Consider the following 21,906-nt stretch of genomic DNA (forward strand, 5'->3'; position numbering starts at 1 on the left):
GAAAAAATTGATAGAGGTTCCCCCATATTTAAACAACCAGCACCGGGCTCTGCGCCTGGTCCTGGTTCCAAAAATATGGGGGACAAAAAGCGTAGGGGTCCCCCGTATTTCTGAAACCAGCACCGGGCTCCACTAGCCAGATACATAATGCCACAGCCGGGGGACACTTTTATATAGCTCCCGGCGGCCATGGCATTACATAACCAACTAGTCACCCCTGGCCGGGGTACCCTGGAGGAGTGGGGACCCCTTCAATCAAGGGGTCCCCCCCCCTCCAGCCACCCAAGGACCAGGGGTGAAGCCCGAGGCTGTCCCCCCCATCCAAGGGCTGCGGATGGGAGGCTGATAGCCGTTGTGTAAAAAAAAGAATATTGTTTTTAGTAGCAGTACTACAAGTCCCAGCAAGCCTCCCCCGCAAGCTGGTACTTGGAGAACCACAAGTACCAGCATGCGGAGGAAAACCGGGCCCGCTGGTACCTGTAGTACTACTACTAAAAAAATACCCCAATAAAAACATAAGACACACACCTTGAAAGTATAACTTTAATACATACATCCACACCTCCATATACACATACTTACCTTATGTTCACACGAGGGTCGGTCCTCTTCTCCATGTAGAATCCATGGTGTACCTGTGGAAAAAATTATACTCACAAAATCCAGTGTAGAAGGCTCTTCTTCTTGTAATCCATTTGTAATCCACGTACTTGTCAAAATAAAAAAACGGACACCCGACCTCGCACTGAAAGGGGCCCCATGTTTTCACATGGGACCCCTTTCCCCGAATGCCAGAAACCCCCTCTGACTTAAGTCTAAGAGGGTTCCATCAGCCAATCAGGGAGCGCCACATTGTGGCACCCTCCTGATTGGCTGTGTGCTCCTGTACTGTATGACAGGCGGCACCCGGCAGTGTTACAATGTAGCACCTATGCGCTCCATTGTAACCAATGGTGGGAACTTTGTGGTCAGCGGTTGACCGAAAGTAACCTCACCGCTGATCACAAAGTTTCAACCATTGGTTATAATGGAGCGCATAGGCGCTACATTGTAACACTGCCGGGTGCCGCCTGTCATACACTACAGGAGCACACAGCCAATCAGGAGGGTGCCACAATGTGGCGAGGTCGGGTGTCCGTTTTTTTATTTTGACAAGTACGTGGATTACAAATGGATTACAAGAAAAAGAGCCTTCTACACTGGATTTTGTGAGTATAATTTTTTCCACAGGTACACCATGGATTCTACATGGAGAAGAGGACCGACCCTCGTGTGAACATAAGGTAAGTATGTGTATATGGAGGTGTGGATGTATGTATTAAAGTTATACTTTCAAGGTGTGTGTCTTATGTTTTTATTGGGGTATTTTTTTAGTAGTAGTACTACAGGTACCAGCGAGCCCGGTTTTCCTCCGCATGCTGGTACTTGTGGTTCTACAAGTACCAGCTTGCGGGGGAGGCTTTCTGGGACTTGTAGTACTGCTACTAAAAACAATATTCTTTTTTTTACACAACGGCTATCAGCCTCCCATCCGCAGCCCTTGGATGGGGGGGACAGCCTCGGGCTTCACCCCTGGTCCTTGGGTGGCTGGAGGGGGGGGACCACTTGATTGAAGGGGTCCCCACTCCTCCAGGGTTCCCCGGCCAGGGGTGACTAGTTGGTTATGTAATGCCAGGGCCGCCGGGAGCTATATAAAAGTGTCCCCGGCTGTGGCATTATGTATCTGGCTAGTGGAGCCCGGTGCTGGTTTCAGAAATACGGGGGACCCCTACGCTTTTTGTCCCCCATATTTTTTGAACCAGGACCAGGCGCAGAGCCCGGTGCTGGTTGTTTAAATATGGGGGAACCTCTATCAATTTTTTCCCCATATTTTTGCAACCAGGACCGGCTCAAAGAGCCCGAGGCTGGTTTTGCTTAGGAGAGGGGACCCCACGCAATTTTTTTTTAATTTTAACCATGTTTTTTTTTTTTTACAAGGTGCACAATGAAGCCCAGCACGGATCTCTCAGATCCGGCCGAGATTCATTGTATTAAAGTCGGCAGTGTTTTACAAGTCACTCACGTAAAACACTGCCTAAAAAAACGAATGACATCGACTTCGGTAAAACCGAAAATGCAGAATACGGCAGCTTAGTAAATTAGTCGTACTAATTTCAAAAAGTTGCATATTTACACTTTCGATGTCATTCGTGATTGCACTTTGACCTCAAACGGGAAAATACGATTTTTAGTAAATATACCCCATTGACTTACAGTTCAAGACAATATATGACAAGTACAGGGAAAAATAACATAGCTACATCAGCAGACGACACTGAAATAAGTGTCAGGCTGGCAGAAAACCAAGTGATTTGTTGACGTCGAAGGGAGTATTGGGGGTCATTCCGAGTTGTTCGCTCGCAAGCTGCTTTTATCAGCTTTGCACACGCTAAGCCGCCGCCTACTGGGAGTGAATCTTAGCTTATCAAAATTGCGAACGAAAGATTAGCAGAATAGCGAATAGACACCTCTTAGCAGTTTCTGAGTAGCTCCACACTTACTCGGCATCTGCGATCAGTTCAGTGCTTGTCGTTCCTGGTTTGACGTCACAAACACACCCAGCGTTCGCCAAGACACTCCTCCATTTCTCCAGCCACTCCCGCGTTTTTCCCAGAAACTGTAGCGTTTTTTCGCACACACCCATAAAACGGCCTGTTTCCGCCCAGAAACACCCATTTCCTGTCAATCACATTACGATCACCAGAACGAAGAAAAAACCTCGTAATGCCGTGAGTAAAATTCCTAACTGCATAGCAAATTTACTTGGCGCAGTCCCACTGCGGACATTGCGCATGCGCATTAGCGACTAATCGCTCTGTTGCGACAAAAAAATAACGAGCGAACAACTCAGAATGACCCCCATTGAGTAGAAGATGGTTTAAGTAAAAGAAGAAAAACAACATGAGGTAAGAGGGCTGTGCTTGTTAGATCTTACATTCTGAAGGGAAGGGGAAGAAAGGGGTGACGCAAATGGGGTAGACAGTGAATGTGGGACAGAGGGTTAGGATCAGAGATGGCTGGATTTGGTGAAGAAGTGGGTCTTGAGAGCCCATTTGAAGTTCTGTGGAGAGTCTGAGGAGGAGAGGTAGAGAGTTCCAGAGAAAGAGAGCAGCACGTGCAAAATCTTAGAGGTACAGTAGGAGCGGGAGGATGACTCAATCCTTTATCTACCTTTCACTACATATGTACTTGTCAAAGTCAGAAAAATATCACGATGCTCACTGCCATATTTGCACCTCATACAGGTCCGCGCTGCGCATGCGTGCGCTCTCCCGTGCGTGCGCATACTCGCTGTTGCGGGCACCCGCAGGCGCACGGTATGTGCATTTACGGTAGAGTTTATGTGTTCGTAGCGTGCGACTCAATCGTTACATATTTTCACTATATAATGTATTTTGTAGATCATGGTCCCTTTGATAGATTCTGAAAGTTTAGTTAATATAGCATGTTCATGGACAGAGAAATCCCTCTTTGTTTGATACGAAGGGTCAGACAGGAGTAATACAGTGGTGTTTAGTATCCATCGGAAGAATATTTAATTAGCAATATTCCGGTGTTGGTTTGAAGCGAATTAATCGCTCGTGCTAATAGTTATGGACATAAGAAGTTTATGTCCATTTACTATTATTTGCACTTACTTATCCATGCGGCGGGAAACCCAGTTTCCCACCCACCTGAGCAGTTGGAAATTGTCACAGCCCACCTGTATGAATCAACCTATGACCTTTTGTTATAATGCGAGGAGGAATTCCTGTGTCCAATGAACAATGACATTGTAGGGACCATTGAATTGTATTGTGTGTGGGGCATAAATAGACAAGCCGATCACATCCAGCTCACTCTTCAACGGTTCTCATTGGTGAAAATCGGGAGCTGGATGTCCAGAGGCGCATGCGATCGTTCCCCTTGTGCGTAAGTTTCCTCCGCAATCATATTGTCTTTCTTGTTATTATGGGCCATATCTTTCTCTCTCTCTCTTCTCTTTCTCTCATTTTCCCTTAAACGTAATTGTATTGTATTTACTGTGTAGTTATCTGGTTAGTTAGTCTATGTTATATTGTAGTGTGTGACTTGTATTGTATTATTCTTTTTGCAAGTATAACATTCATATAAGGCGTTAGACCCTAAGCACGGTATCTGTGTATTTCTTATAGTGTTAAGTATTCACAGAGCGTCGGTGACGCTCAAACAGCTTTTAAATTGATAAGGTTACACTGTGTTGCATCTACACCCTATCTCTACACTAAGGTTTTACTGCATATTACATTGTTTATGGTTTAGATTTAAAGGTTTAACATTGTGAGCGTCTGCGCCGCTGGTGATCTCCTCGTGGTCCCGAGCGTCCGCTACGCTATAGCGAACCATTACGTTAGTCAGCAGCCAATAGTGTGCCTGCCTGTGATCTCTTGGCCGTGAGCGAACGTGACGCTTGAGCGTCTCGACCTCGGCTAAGCGATTGCTACGAAACGTGCGTACCCCTACGGTACTCCATACGTCAATAGCGTACAGTGTTCTTAGGCCTCTCAAAGGGTTTTAAATAAGATAAATATTTAGCTTTATCAATTGGCGGCTCGTCCTGTCCTTCACATATCTCTGCTAGGTAATTTCAGCAGACATTATCCATCAGCAAAGGGCGGGAGATCATATTCTTCGCGGTGCTGACGGGATAAGCGTCTGCTTCGCTTAGTAAAGGGTGCTGAGGGAATCCGGAACCGGAGGTAAGAACAACACGCTAGTGTCTTTTAAAACTGTTTATTTCTGTCTTGCGTACGCACACACGCACATATCTGCATTTCTTTTTCATTCGTGTATTTTCATATCACTCTCCTGTTTGCCATTTTATAATTGATAAAACGTGCTAAGAGAGATTTGTCGCTATTTCATAGTTAAAGTGTAAATAATAATATATAAAGGGATAAAGTGTAAAGCCCACACGCAACTCTACCTAAGGTATAAGGAGAGATTGGTGTGTTGCGCGGTAGACGATCGAGGATCATCTACATTGATAAACGTGTTAGTTGTGTTGCGGTGGATATTTGCTTTGCGTACACGTGTCTCTAACAAAGGGTGAGACTCGCGTACGCAACTCAAAGGCCGACGCACGCAGCGTAAATTACGCAACGGGACGTCCGGGTACGCCCACGTAACTCAAATCACGCGATAGTGTTATTACAACAGGCGGAAAGGTGGCAACGTGGTAAGTAGCGCAAGTCTATTTTAGTGTCCGAAATTTAGATTAACAGATCCTTCTCCAAATTCACAACACATCTGGTCTAAAGAAAATTTCTGCGCAGAAATAGAAATAGAAACAAAAGTGTACATGTGGTGAGTGAGTGTTTTGTATATATAAGTTTATACAATTTTCCAGGTTGAACCACAAGAAGTCGAGTTCTCGCAGAGGTACATGCATGTAAGTGTCGTACATGGTGGCGAGGGAGGCATCCCTTGTTAAAAATAAAATTTGAGCAGTAGAGTATAGTAGACCAGGAGGTCATACTACAGACCAGGAGGTCATACTACAGACCAGGAGGTCCAGGTACAGCAGACTAAGAAGTCTGCCATAAATAGAGACAAGTAGCACAACACCAAGAAGGGTTGGTGCGGAACCCATATAGGCCATTAAGCTCTGGCTGAAGGAATTCGCAGCCGTAATTTTCGATTCCACTGGTCGCTCCGCACATAAGATTAGTTGCTTATGTGCTGAACGATTGTACCGCACGTAATTGTGTGCATTAGTAAACCTGACCGGTACCATTTTGCGTACGAAGGTCATAAACGCTATTTGTACATTTTAACGTGATTTGTGAATTTTTTTTTATTTTAAGGGAAGTTCGCTGGTCACTCAGGAACTATCCAACAACCGATACTTGCTGGGGAACGCGCCCCAGTAAATAAAGGTTCACAGGGGCCCTAGGTTGGGTACAACAGCTCTGGATACAGTGATTGTGTTACTGGCCAACGTGGGCGAGAAGTGAGTGGAGTACTCGGTAAACTTCACCGCCAGCCTGCCCCGGACATCTTGGTTTTTGTAAGGGTTCGCTGAAGAAAAGCAACACCTGCAAGTTATGGGGGCCAGTTGTTCAGGTAGGGGGCGATCAACCTCGGTTCGGGTTGATTTAGTAAACCGACCAATCGGGTCGGCAAGGTATGTAATGTGTGAAAAATACGGTTCACACACAGAGGTTTTATGTGATGAATGGGAAAGAATGACTGTACATGACGGGGAGAAATTCCCAAGAATAGGTAGCTTTAGCCCAGAAGTGTTACTAAATCTAAGGAGAAGGATAGGTCTTATTAAACCAGCAAAGAGACGGATCAAACATTATGATTGTTTAAAATTATGGCAACAGGAAAGTGAAATGCAAAGAGAGTTAACTGACATATCTGACTCTCATCTTGGGAGGAGAGATATGGCAATGGAGAGGATTATGGTTGCGGAGAAAGGCACAATGTTGAACAATAAAAACGCACTTAGCAACTGTAGTATAGATGATAAGAATAAGTGTAATAAACATAACAATGATAATTGTAATGCTGTTAAATGTACAACTATTAACCCGTGCAAGTTGCACCCCATGTCAAACTTCCCTCAGGAATACGAGCAAGAAAGTGAACCCAACACGATGTCGGCACCTCTTCCAGCAGCCATCACACAAGACATCCAGGTGGAGGCGACCAAATCGGTAAAGGCAATAATCAAACCCCCTAACGGAGGGTCAGGTGAGGTCGTGTCCACAGGTACGTACAATGTTTTATATCACGCACAAACAAGTGTACCCCATATTGTAAGACCAAAACAAGGTGATGTAATTGAGTTTAGTCCTGTCAGGGTGATCACAGTCCCCAATGGGAAGACTGACGATCAGGGAACCATTCCCGTCCAGGACAGTGCAATGCGCTGTCCCTGGTCCCGGACCGAATTGAGATCAATTATGTCCGAATTTCCTGATCCAAAGAAAAATCTAGTCAAAGGTTCATTAAAGAACTAGGAAACTCAACAGAACCCACCAACAAAGATTGGCGGACAGTGCTGAGGGCATGTTTGCCCTCCAGTGTTGACCCTGCAAAATTTATTACTGATTGTCAATTAGACACAGAAGTACCTCAAACGGAGGAACACAATCAGGAATGTATTAAGCAGATAAACCAACAGTTGGAAGTATATTTCCCTGCCGTTGTCAAGTGGAATGAAATCTTCTCCACAAGACAAAACGAAAGGGAAAGTATTTCCAATTATTTCAATCGAGCACTGCAAGTAATGGCTAGGAACACTTGGATCACAGACATCAAAACATGCGCACAGCATAGAGAAATAGCGGTTAAGGTATTAATGAATGGTTTAAAGGAGGTATTGAGAACAAGGGTACAGACCACCAACCCAAACTGGAGAAATATCTCGGTGGCCGCATTAAGAGAGGCCGCTATTGATATTGATCGAAATATCACCAGATACAGAGAGTCACAAAGTGATAAATTAATGGCCGCAAGTATACAGGCCCTAACCACAAGACCACTCCAGCATAAGCCCCAAACCCCTGCGAGAAATTTAAATGTGGAAATCTGTTACAATTGCCAGAAGGAAGGTCATTTTGCAAGAGATTGTAGATCAGGAAGTAGACAAAAGTCACATCAGCCCCCTAGACAACGACATAATCATGGTATCCAAGGAATCAGGGAAGCACAGGGAAAACGGTTGATGGCGATGAGCATCCGAGCGTTTGAGGAGGCATCAAATCAACCAAGACCTCAGGTCATTGACACTTGGAGGAAACCCAGGGTTTGTTATCTTTGTAAAAGAGAAGGGCATTATGCCAGCAACTGCAACAGCCCACATAAAGTCAGACCCCCTAGACATGAAAATGAGCAAAAGTTATGACACACCAAATTATAATCAGGGATCATATAGGAAGAATTTTGGCCCACACTCATGATATGTAGTCAGGAGAGGTGATCATTAGGACTGATGGTAAGCCTGAGGTTATAGTTAATAAATTGGGAGGTCATTCCCTGAAGACACAGGAATGACCGGGTGAAACGTTGTAAATGTATCTGTGGAATGTTTCTTTTTCTCTCCCCATCTCTGACGATTATTGATAGGACTCAAACATTGCATATCTGCTTGGTCTTTGCAGAAGTCTACCAAACCCCAGCATGACCTATCCGCATCAATGTATCCTGGCCAGATACAGAGGGAGGAGTATGGAGGTGCTGGTGGGAGGGACTGCGCAAGGAAACCATTGGACATGTACATATGACAGCCTGATGATCTGACAATGTTTTAAAAATGTTTATGTTTGAAAAATGTTTTTTTCTGTTGTTTATTGATGTGTTATGATATATATATATATATGAATTGTTCTCTCTCTTTTTTTTTTTTTCTCTCTTCTCACTCATGTTTTCATGTTTTAAAGATGGTATGTCACACCTCAGTTAGACAAATGGTAATGCAAGATTTTTTGCTCCTTACAGAAAGATCGCTGGTTTGGAAGGAATATTGCATCACCGGAATGTTCGTTTGGAAGACTGAGAGACAGCACCTTTGAGATGACAGCAGAACAAGAAGAACAACAACAAGACTAGAGAACTTAATTATCGTAGCAAGTTTCTCTCCCCCTCAAACTGTTTTTCTGTACCCCCATTACAAATTTCTTCTTTTCTCCTCCTGTAAGATGGACTTGCCCCAAGAAACTGTGATATGGATTTTCCTGTTGACCATGATGTTGACCAGAGCAGTCTGTTTCGGTGAGAGTACCAGTGAGGTCGAGAAAGGATCCAGAAAGGTTCCGATGACTGAGACAGAGGTGTAAATTTCCAATAGCAACACAACCACCAAGCAAAAGGCGAGTACCGGAAACGATCTAGCAGCCATGTTATTTGTAAACATTGTGAAGGATTGTTAGCTGAGAAAAGAACTGTATCTGTAGACACTGTGATAGTTGAGGATGGGTGCATCAAGAAATGGCAGTCCAGTTTTAATATGCACATGGACTGGCATCCATTGAGTGACTCCTTAGTGGGTAGTGTGTTAAATCAGACAGATTGTTGGGTATGCTCTCAAGTACCTCAAGGCCATAGTAAATCAGGCTTAGTACCATTTCCTTTAACGATAGGGGAGGTACTTGAGCTAAGTGGTGGGAGACCGGTGGACAGGAGGTTTAATATCTCCAGTCCTCCTAGTTTGAAGCTCCACCAATATCATGTGGATAGATCCCTAATATGTTTTAACATTTCCAATCCCCGAAAGCCGGGAAATTGGGAAGTGTCATGGAATAACAAAACCAGGACCTTTTCACATAGAGCCGATAGAATGCCTACAGATACAGAGCTCATACGCCACATAGCCGATAGTGGAAAATATTTCCGATATAGGTATACCCTAAGAAGTAGGACCATGAGAGTTGGAGAGGTATCACCAGGATACTGTGCACATATCGTACAAACTGATACGTGTACTAGACAGATGGGAGAATTAGGGTTAGGAGATTTCACATGGAAGATGTGTAATATGGTTATGTCCTACTCCGTCCCATATGTTCTCCCCGATGATGCATATTTCATATGCGGGAGGAAGGCGTATAAGTGGCTTGCCCCAAACTCTGAAGGATTGTGTTATATTGGAAAAGTACTGCCTGAAGTAATGACTGTATCACATGCCAAAATGAAAGATATACACCGTGTTGCCCAAGCTCCTTATACTCATACTCATTACGAGCACGTAGTTAAACGGCACCTGATAGAAAGAACAGAGCATCCGGCCTCTGACATGATCCATGAATCCACCGGGATTCAGTTTCTAATCACTTTAGACATCACTCGCACCGCCAGAGGAGTGTTGAATTATAAATACATATCTGCGCTTGCAAATTTGTTAGATAATATCACTGAAATGTATGATGACACTTTTAGGTATACTGGAAGAGAACTTCAGGCTTATAAAACAGAACTGGTTCAGCATAGAATGATTCTCAATTATCTCACGGCAGTGACAGGTGGATATTGTGTCACACTGTCAACGCAGTACGGCGTGAAATGCTGCACATATATAACGAATAGTACCGAGGACCCGGACGAGGTCATAGACCAAAAGATGGATGACATTCTCCAATTAAAGTGGGAATTTCGCAGGAGACACAATCTCACTCTTGCTGCTGTAGGTAATGAGCAGACTAGTTGGGTGTCATGGTTGAACCCGCGAAATTGGTTCTCTGGTTTAGGAGAATGGGCTCAAGGAGTCATAATGGATGTTGGGAAGTTTCTTCTATGTATCTTAGGTGTTATCATAACGATTGGCTTGATATTTAGATGCGGTCAGGCTTTAATGAAGTGCAAACGTAGTACTAGGATAATGAGTTTAAGGAGTGAGGAAATTGTAATTCCAATGGATTTGATTTATGACCCAACTGTAGAAACAATGATGTGATGAAAATGCGATTTCTACGGTCCGTTTCTTTCACCTGTTTTTCCGGTTTTTCCAAGGTAAAAGACCCACTTTTGACGAGGAATTTGATGACCCTGTATACAGACAACGGATGGATTAAAGAAGAAGTTTTGACAACCTTATACACAGATATTTGATGAACTATGCCATAGACACCCAGTTTCCCTAGAAATTTTAAAATTACGCTAGCCCAACACTTTTGTAAGTCTATGGACATTGACAAAGCTTTTTGCCCACACGCCTTTTGGCAAAAGCACAAAGAAGACTGCATTCAACAGACACCGAACAAGACTTCAACCGACAAATGTTCATTAACCTGACATAGAATACCACTGCATTTACCGTAATTATGTCTTTTCTTCATCTCTACAACCTCCAGGTAATTACACACATAGTCGATAGAGAATACAGGCACAGATATCAGCAATCACATATTCCCCCATTCATGTATCATCAACTAAAATGTGCTCCCCATTTTGTTACAACCACAGCCGAAAAGAGCTCGGTAAAGTTTGACAGCCCATCCACAGACCCGTACCACGGGATAAGAAGGAATTCAAATGTATACTTCGCAATACCTCGAAGCTTGATTTAAAACACGTACGGCACGATGATACATGACCCCCCAAACACGGATTCATACACACATGCTTCTGCTATCTCACTAGGTCATACCCTTTTCCTACCTTCTCCTCTCCTCCCCTACCCAACCATGTAAATGTATTAACCCCTGACATATATTTTTCTCGTTTTGAAATGTTTTAGGAAGTGGCAGTTATTGTTGACTGCCAAAGGGTGGACTGTCAAAGTCAGAAAAATATCACGATGCTCACTGCCATATTTGCACCTCATACAGGTCCGCGCTGCGCATGCGTGCGCTCTCCCGTGCGTGCGCACACTCGCTGTTGCGGGCACCCGCAGGCGCACGGTATGTGCATTTACGGTAGAGTTTATGTGTTCGTAGCGTGCGACTCAATCGTTACATATTTTCACTATATAATGTATTTTGTAGATCATGGTCCCTTTGATAGATTCTGAAAGTTTAGTTAATATAGCATGTTCATGGACAGAGAAATCCCTCTTTGTTTGATACGAAGGGTCAGACAGGAGTAATACAGTGGTGTTTAGTATCCATCGGAAGAATATTTAATTAGCAATATTCCGGTGTTGGTTTGAAGCGAATTAATCGCTCGTGCGAATAGTTATGGACATAAGAAGTTTATGTCCATTTACTATTATTTGCACTTACTTATCCATGCGGCGGGAAACCCAGTTTCCCACCCACCTGAGCAGTTGGAAATTGTCACAGCCCACCTGTATGAATCAACCTATGACCTTTTGTTATAATGCGAGGAGGAATTCCTGTGTCCAATGAACAATGAGATTGTAGGGACCATTGAATTGTATTGTGTGTGGGGCATAAATAGACAAGCCGATCACATCCAGCTCACTCTTCAACGGTTCTCATTGCTGAAAATCGGGAGCTGGATGTCCAGAGGCGCATGCGATCGTTCCCCATGTGCGTAAGTTTCCTCCGCAATCATATTGTCTTTCTTGTTATTATGGGCCATATCTTTCTCTCTCTCTCTTCTCTTTCTCTCATTTTCCCTTAAACGTAATTGTATTGTATTTACTGTGTAGTTATCTGGTTAGTTAGTCTATGTTATATTGTAGTGTGTGACTTGTATTGTATTATTCTTTTTGCAAGTATAACATTCATATAAGGCGTTAGACCCTAAGCACGGTATCTGTGTATTTCTTATAGTGTTAAGTATTCACAGAGCGTCGGTGACGCTCAAACAGCTTTTAAGTTGATAAGGTTACACTGTGTTGCATCTACACCCTATCTCTACACTAAGGTTTTACTGCATATTACATTGTTTATGGTTTAGATTTAAAGGTTTAACATTGTGAGCGTCTGCGCCGCTGGTGATCTCCTCGTGGTCCCGAGCGTCCGCTACGCTATAGCGAACCATTACGTTAGTCAGCAGCCAATAGTGTGCCTGCCTGTGATCTCTTGGCCGTGAGCGAACGTGACGCTTGAGCGTCTCGACCTCGGCTAAGCGATTGCTACGAAACGTGCGTACCCTTACGGTACTCCATACGTCAATAGCGTACAGTGTTCTTAGGCCTCTCAAAGGGTTTTAAATAAGATAAATATTTAGCTTTATCATACTCCACCTCCATTCCCCTATACTGCCATTGGGCCTATGATCAAGTTATTGATTAATGAAAACATTACTGGTTTCTATGGTGTCACATAGTTTATTAAACTGCCACCCTATCTGACACTGCTGTGTGGCCATGTTTCATAGATGGAATATATTCTTTCAAACTGCCGTGTGTTTGTGCCGCTGCTCTATTGCTTAGTATAGTCAACCAGCCTTTGGACAATATTGGTGAACAATATTGTGAACTGTTATGTTGTCAAAGTTGACTGGAAATGACTGGAAATTAATGTTTTTTAAGGTTAATAATAGCATAGGAACAAAACCATACGAAATTGCATGATTTTAGCTCAAGAGGAGAGAAAGCCACTTATTGTGGAGAAATGCTTTGAGGACCCTGTTTTATCTTTTGCTCATCAAAAGATGTCTGCTTCAGCAGCACTGTGTTCAAATTGGACTGCTTGATCTTTGACTGCTTTTCATTCCTTATAACCTATTGCTGTGTTGCTGAATATTGAGAAAGCTGCCTTGTTCCCACTGCAAGGTGATTGCACTAAGTGGATACAGCTTGACTGCTACCCAGCAAAATAGTGCATGAGCACAATTTGGGCTCTCATCCTACTACAGCGCCTATTGGATTACTGAGGAACCAGGCATCTCACAGTGGGGGTCATTCCGAGTTGTTCGCTCGCAAGCGGATTTTAGCAGATTTGCTCATGCTAAGCCGCCGCCTACTGGGAGTGAATCTTAGCATCTTAAAATTGCGAACGAAAGATTCGCAATATTGCGAAAAGACTTCTCTGTGCATTTTCTGAGTAGCTCGAGACTTACTCTTCCAGTGCGATCAGTTCAGTGCTTGTCGTTCCTGGTTTGATGTCACAAACACACCCAGCGTTCGCCCAGACACTCCTCCGTTTCTCCAGCCACTCCCGCGTTTTTCCCAGAAACGGTAGCGTTCTTTCACACACTCCCATAAAACGGCCTGTTTCCGCCCAGAAACACCCACTTCCTGTCAATCACATTACGATCACCAGAACGAAGAAAAAACCTCGTAATGCCGTGAGTAAAATACCTAATTGCATAGCAAATTTACTTGGCGCAGTCGCACTGCGGACATTGCGCATGCGCATTAGCGACTAATCGCTCTGTTGCGACAAAAAAATAACGAGCGAACAACTCGGAATGACCCCCAGTGTCTGCAATACTGTGTCCTTACCGGTGCAAGCACGCTCTTGGGCTCAGATTAAAGGTGATACTATTTACAAGGTACGGTCATGCTAAGCACAAGCCAAGTTAACCTGAAGATATTTCATCTATTGAGAGATCTATGACTGCTTATGCAATATGTAGCACTCTTGTGATTAATTTTGTTTTATCAAGTATCTATCTGTTTTTTTTTATATATAAATAATTTTTACTTATATAATTGATGTCTATACCTTATGTACCAAGCGCTACCTATTTTTCTTCAGTTCTCCAAGAACCTCTACAATCTAGCTGGACCAATACGCAATACGTAGCACTTATGGTATTGTATCTACAGTAGATTGTGATCCTGTTAGCAGGGCAGGATTTGCATCTATCTCTGAATAATGCCTATGGCACCTTGTAACTCGATAACAACAGTAGTAGTAGTAGTAATAATAATAATAATAATAATAATAATATAAAATCATAAATATTTGTGCATAATACAATAGAATTTAGAGCGAATGACTATTCCCCATTCTAATTTGACACTGTCCTTTTCTAAACAGTGTTCCTAGCTACATTACTTTGTTAAAAACTTGAACAGGATAAATGAAATATATCTGCTCGTGTTGTAGAAATCACAATGCGATGTAGGCTCATGCAGAATAAATATCCTATGGATCTGGCACCAAGGTTATCTGGTTAACAGTTCCTCACTTTATTGTCAATCATTAGAAGCTTTTAGAGTGCAGCCAGACATTTTTATAGCGTCTTCTGCTAAACATTGGATAGATAGCTAAAGTGGCAGATCATGGAGAAAGCAGAGTTTGGGTCATAAATTGAGTGTTTGGGGAAGAGAAGCTGCATAATAATGCATGATACAACATTTCATTGTCATTACTCTTCTTCTCCAAGACAAGATGGAATCACTGCTAAAGCATGTTAGAAATTAATGACAAACTGAAAATGATAACAACAACAACAACAAAAATACTTCTACTACTACTACTACTACTACTACTACTACTGCTACTACTACAACTACTACTGCTACTACTAATAATAATAGTAGTAATAATAATAATAATAATAATAATAAAAGCCTCTGTAAATATACACATTAAATATACACTGTATAAATTACTTAATAAATAATAATAATAATAACAATAATAATAATAATTATTATTATTATTATTATTATTATTAGTAGTAGTGGTAGTAGTAGTAGTAGTAGTAGTAGTAGTAGTAGTAGTAACCACAACAACAGTAGTAAAAAGAAGCAGCAATAAAAGCAGTAATAGCAGTAGTAGAAGCAGCATTGGTAGTACTACTACTAGCAGTAGTAGTAGTAGTAATAATAGTAGTAGTAGTAGTAGTAGTAGTAGTAGCAGCAGCAGCAGTAGTAGTAGCAATATTAGTAGTTTAATTATTATTATTATTATTATTAGTAGTAGTAGCAGCAGCAGCAGCAGTGTCAGTAGTAGCGGTAGCAGCAGCAGCAGTAGTAGTAGTAGTAGTAATAGTAGTAGTAGTAGTAGTAATAGTAGTAGTAGTACCAGCAGTATAAATTGTAGTACTAACAGTTGTAGTACTAGTAGTAGTAGCAGCAGCAGCAGCAGAAGAAGCAGCATTAGTAGTAGCAGCAGCAGCAGTAGTAGTAGCAATATTAGTAGTTTAATTATTATTATTATTATTATTATTAGTAGTAGTAGTAGCAGCAGCAGTATCAGTAGTAGCGGTAGCAGCAGCAGCAGTAGTAGTAGTAGTAGCAGCAGTAGTAGTAGTAGTAGTAGAAGTAGCAGCAGTAGTAGTAGTAGCACTACTAGTAGTAGTAGCAGTAGCAGCAGTAGTAGCAGTAGCAGCAGTAGTAGTAGTAGTAGTAGTAGTAGTAGTAGTAGTAGTAGTAGTAGTAGTAATAGTAGTAGTAGTACCAGCAGTATAAATTGTAGTACTAACAGTTGTAGTACTAGTAGTAGTAGCAGCAGCAGCAGCAGAAGAAGCAGCATTAGTAGTAGAAGCAGCAGCAGAAGTAGAAGTAGTAGTGGCAGTAGCAATAGTAGTAGTAGTAGTAGTAGTAGTAGTAGTAGTAGTAGTAGTACCTTTGGCAGCAGTAGTAGTAATATTAGTAGCAGCTATAGCAGCATCAGTAGTATCAATAGTAGTAGCAACAGTAGTAGTAGCAGCAGTTATGTAGTAGTAGTAGTAGTAGTAGTAGCATCAATAGCAGAAGTATTAGTATGATTAGTAGAAGTAGCAGTAGTAGTATTAGCAGCAGATGTAGTAGTAGTAGTAGTAGCGGCAGCAGCAGTAGGAGTAGTAGTTATAGTAGTAGTAGTAACAGTAGCAGCAGGTGTAGTAGTTACAATAGTAGTAGTAGTTATAGTAGCAGCATTAGTAGAAGTAGCAGTAGTAATATTAGCAGCAGATGTAGTAGTAGTAGTAGTAGTAGCGGCAGCAGCAGTAGGAGTAGTAGTTATAGTAGTAGTAGTAACAGTAGCAGCAGGTGTAGTAGTTACAATAGTAGTAGTAGTTATAGTAGCAGCATTAGTAGAAGTAGCAGTAGTAATATTAGCAGCAGATGTAGTAGTAGTAGTAGTAGTAGCGGCAGCAGCAGTAGGAGTAGTAGTTATAGTAGTAGTAGTAACAGTAGCAGCAGGAGTAGTAGTTACAATAGTAGTAGTAGTTATAGTAGCAGCATTAGTAGAAGTAGCAGTAGTAATATTAGCAGCAGATGTAGTAGTAGTAGTAGTAGCGGCAGCAGCAGTAGGAGTAGTAGTTATAGTAGTAGTAGTAACAGTAGCAGCAGGTGTAGTAGTTACAATAGTAGTAGTAGTTATAGTAGCAGCATTAGTAGAAGTAGCAGTAGTAATATTAGCAGCAGATGTAGTAGTAGTAGTAGTAGCGGCAGCAGCAGTAGGAGTAGTAGTTATAGTAGTAGTAGTAACAGTAGCAGCAGGTGTAGTAGTTACAATAGTAGTAGTAGTTATAGTAGCAGCATTAGTAGAAGTAGCAGTAGTAATATTAGCAGCAGATGTAGTAGTAGTAGTAGTAGCGGCAGCAGCAGTAGGAGTAGTAGTTATAGTAGTAGTAGTAACAGTAGCAGCAGGTGTAGTAGTTACAATAGTAGTAGTAGTTATAGTAGCAGCATTAGTAGAAGTAGCAGTAGTAATATTAGCAGCAGATGTAGTAGTAGTAGTAGTAGTAGCGGCAGCAGCAGTAGGAGTAGTAGTTATAGTAGTAGTAGTAACAGTAGCAGCAGGAGTAGTAGTTACAATAGTAGTAGTAGTTATAGTAGCAGCATTAGTAGAAGTAGCAGTAGTAATATTAGCAGCAGATGTAGTAGTAGTAGTAGTAGCGGCAGCAGCAGTAGGAGTAGTAGTTATAGTAGTAGTAGTAACAGTAGCAGCAGGTGTAGTAGTTACAATAGTAGTAGTAGTTATAGTAGCAGCATTAGTAGAAGTAGCAGTAGTAATATTAGCAGCAGATGTAGTAGTAGTAGTAGTAGCGGCAGCAGCAGTAGGAGTAGTAGTTATAGTAGTAGTAGTAACAGTAGCAGCAGGTGTAGTAGTTACAATAGTAGTAGTAGTTATAGTAGCAGCATTAGTAGAAGTAGCAGTAGTAATATTAGCAGCAGATGTAGTAGTAGTAGTAGTAGTAGCGGCAGCAGCAGTAGGAGTAGTAGTTATAGTAGTAGTAGTAACAGTAGCAGCAGGTGTAGTAGTTACAATAGTAGTAGTAGTTATAGTAGCAGCATTAGTAGAAGTAGCAGTAGTAATATTAGCAGCAGATGTAGTAGTAGTAGTAGTAGTAGCGGCAGCAGCAGTAGGAGTAGTAGTTATAGTAGTAGTAGTAACAGTAGCAGCAGGTGTAGTAGTTACAATAGTAGTAGTAGTTATAGTAGCAGCATTAGTAGTAGTAGCAGCAGCAGTAGGAGATGCAGCAACTAAAGCAGTGGTAGCAGCAGTAGAAGCATAAGTAGTAGTAGCAGCTGCAGCAGTAGTAGCTTGAATAGCAGCAGTAATAGTCGTAGTAGTATCACCAGCAGCAGTAGAAGCAGCATAAGTAGTGGCAGTAGTAACAGTAGAAGTAGTAGCAATTGCAGTAACAGTAATAACAGCAACAGTAGCAACGGCAGTATTAGCAGTAGCTGTAATAATAGTAGTAGTCATAGTAGTAGCGGATTCACTACGATATGCCGGCGGTCGGGCTCCCGGCGACCAGCATACCGGCGCCGGGAGCCCGACCGCCGGCTTACCGACAGTGTGGTGAGCGCAAATGAGCCCCTTGCGGGCACGGTGGAGCGCTACGCGTGCCACGCTATTTTATTCTCCCTCCAGGGGGGTCGGTATGCCGGCTGTCGGGATGCCGGTGCCGGCATACTGTGCGCCGGGATCCTGTCAGTCGGCATACTGAAGACCACCCGTTGTAGCAGTAGTAGCAATCATTGTAGCAGTAGTAGTAGTAGTAGTATTAGTAGTAATAGCAGTTGCATCAGTAGTAGTATCAGTAGTAGAAGTAGCAGTAGTAGTAGTAGCAGCAGTAGTAGTAGAAGTAGCAGTAGTAGTAGTAGCAGCAGTAGTAGTAGAAGTAGCAGTAGTAGTAGTAGCAGCAGCAGTAGTAGTAGTAGTAGTAGTAGTAGTAGTAGTATTAGTAGTAATAGCAGTTGCATCAGTAGTAGTATCAGTAGTAGAAGTAGCAGTAGTAGTAGTAGCAGCAGTAGTAGTAGAAGTAGCAGTAGTAGTAGTAGCAGCAGTAGTAGTAGAAGTAGCAGTAGTAGTAGTAGCAGCAGTAGTAGTAGTAGTAGTAGTAGTAGTAGTAGTAGTAGTAGCAGCAGCAGTAGTAGCAACAACAGTAGCAGCAGTAGTAGTTGTGAATGCCAACTTGCTTTCTCACAAATATTTAAAATGCCCGCTCTAATATATATTGTAAATGCCTGCACCTCTTATTACCATATCCCATGAATGTGCGCTATATATCGCAAAACACTGCATCCCATAAGAGAAAACAATACACCCACACATTATCTGAGTTCCAAAGCTCATTGATGTATATATTTGTTATTAAAAGGATATGGATTCGATATATTACACACACATACCTAGTGATAATTTTGTATGTAGGCAATCAAGTTTGTCAGTAGCCAATTAAACTAATAGGGGATAATATACAAACTCCACACTGCTAGGGCGGTGATGTGAACTGAACCCAAAACGTCATTGCTATGAGGCAGTAATGCTAACCACTACACCATCTTTGTGTCCAGGTCCTACGACGTTCTGTATGGACCAAGGGCACAGACCACAGCAGCTAAGACCAAGCGAAACATCTGGGATGCCATCGCGAGACAAGTCACTGCAGTATCTGGAAACCACCGGAGCACCAGAAACTGCATGAAGCGGTACAGTGATTGGCGCAGACAGACCAAGAAGATGGGGATTCAGCGCCGACATGAGACAGCTACGGGAGGTGGTCCGGCTCTCAATCTGAAGTGGCTACCCTGGGAGAACGTTATTAAAAGGCGCATGAACCCTGTTATGGTCCAAGGAGTTTGCGGAGGTGTGGACTCCAGCCATCCTGCTGGCTTTCCCGAGGAGGAAGAACCGCCCAGAAGACGGAAGACGGCGTAAGACAAGCAGTCCAAAAGGAGGCCTGATGGTAATAATACATTCAGATGAGCTGTACTAAATTTTTATTTTTTATTTTTATATTTGCTAATGTGTTTATTCTTTTTCCCCAGATACGCCTGCCCAGAGGACATCACCTGCGCGCAGGACATCACCAGCGCGCGGACCATCACCTGCGCAGCAGGCATCGGCAGCAGCGCGCGGACCATCACCAGCGCAGCAAGCATCAGCAGCGCGCAGATCATCACCTGCGCACCACACATCGTCAGCGCGCAGAAAGTCACCAGCGCGCCAGGCATCATCAGCGCGCAGAAAGTCAACTGTGCGCCAGACATCGTCAGTGTGCAGACAATCACCAGCGCGCCAGACATCAGCGTGCAGAACATCACCTGCGCGCCAGATACCGTCAGCGACCACACCACCAGCTGGGCTCCAAACTACATCTCCTGCGCGCAGGCCATCACCAGCTCGTCATCTCTCCAGGAGCTGTGACCGAAGAGCCTCAACAAGATACTACCCTTGTGGACCAATCACCCGAACTGTTTGAGTCAACAGGGTTAACGGACGAGACTTTTCTTGGGTTTGAAGACAGCCGTGCAGACGTATCCAGCCATACCCTTGAAAAGTCTCCAGAATTGAGGACAAGTGAAGCTCCTGGAGCAGCGGCACCACAGGATGAAAAAGGTTTTTTTTTTGGGGGGGGGCGGGGGTTGAGGGGGAAGGGGGGTCGCCATTTTTGTATAGTTTATTAACTTTATTTTATTTTTTCCTTCTTTTGCAAACAGAGGTGCCACGGACCAGCAGTGGACTTGCGTCTGGGATTGGTCCCTTCTTCAGGCCGGATCTCCTACAGGATTCGTCGGACGACGAGGTGGAAGTGCAGCAGCCCACTGTTTCTACATCCCTGTGTGAGTAATTATCAAGTTGTGAGCCTTCAAACAAATGTATGAATGTGTATACTAATTTCTAATTTACTTTTCAGCTGCACAAATGCAATTGGTGGCAGACGTACAGGAAGGGCAGGATCCCTCAAATGTTCAGAGGGTACACACCATGGCAGCAGAGATGACTGCCTGCCAGGATAACTACAAGTGATGAGCGGGTTCGGTTCCTCGGAAACCCAACCCCCCCCGAACTTCACCCATTTTACACGGGTCCGAGGCATACTTGGATTCTCCCGTATGGCTCGGTTAACCCGAGCGCGCCCGAACGTCATCATCCCGCTGTGGGATTCTCGCAAGATTCGGATTCTATATAAGGAGCCGCGCGTCGCCGCCATTTTCAATCTTCCATTGGAAATGTTAGGGAGAGGACGTGGCTGGCGTCCTCTCCGTTTATTAATGTTGCTGCAAATATTTGTGCTTATTGCTTAATTGTGGGGACTGGGGAGCAGCTGTATTATATAGGAGGAGTATATTGCAGAGTTTTGCTGATCAGTGACCACCAGTTTTATCCGTTCTCTGCCTGAAAAATGCTACATATCTGTGCTCAGTGTGCTGCATATATCTGTGCTCACACTGCTTTATTGTGGGGACTGGGGACCAGCAGTATTATATAGGAGGAGTACAGTGCAGAGTTTTGCTGACTAGTGACCACCAGTATACGTTGTCTGCCTGAAAAACGCTCCATATCTGTGCTCAGTGTGCTGCATATATCTGTGCTCACACTGCTTTATTATGGGTACTGGGGACCACCAGTATATTATATAGGAGGAGTACAGTGCAGAGTTTTGCTGACCAGTGACCACCAGTGTTATACGTTGTCTGCCTGAAAAACGCTCCATATCTGTGCTCAGTGTGCTGCATATATCTGTGCTCACACTGCTTTATTGTGGGGACTGGGGACCAGCAGTATTATATAGGAGGAGTACAGTGAAGAGTTTTGCTGACCAGTAACCACCAGTATTATACGGTGTCTGCCTGAAAAACGCTCCATATCTGTGCTCAGTGTGCTGCATATATCTGTGCTCACACTGCTTTATTGTGGGGACTGGGGACCAGCAGTATTATATAGGAGGAGTACAGTGAAGAGTTTTGCTGACAGTGACCACCAGTATATATAGCAGTACGGTACGGAAGGCTACTGCTCTTCCTACCTCTGTGTCGTCAAGTATAATATCCATCTACATTCTATACCTGTGGTGCATTTTAGTTTTGCAGTTTGCTGACAGTGACCACCAGTATATATAGCAGTACGGTACGGAAGGCCACTGCTCTACTTACCTCTGTGTCGTCAAGTATACTATCCATCTAGATTCTATACCTGTGGTGCATTTTAGTTTTGCAGTTTGCTGACAGTGACCACCAGTATATACAGCAGTACGGTACGAAGGCCACTGCTCTACCTACCTCTGTGTCGTCAAGTATACTATCCATCTAGATTCTATACCTGTGGTGCATTTTAGTTTTGCAGTTTGCTGACAGTGACCACCAGTATATATAGC

The sequence above is a fragment of the Pseudophryne corroboree genome, chromosome 1 (assembly GCF_028390025.1).
Source record: "Pseudophryne corroboree isolate aPseCor3 chromosome 1, aPseCor3.hap2, whole genome shotgun sequence".
Taxonomy (NCBI): Eukaryota; Metazoa; Chordata; class Amphibia; order Anura; family Myobatrachidae; genus Pseudophryne; species Pseudophryne corroboree.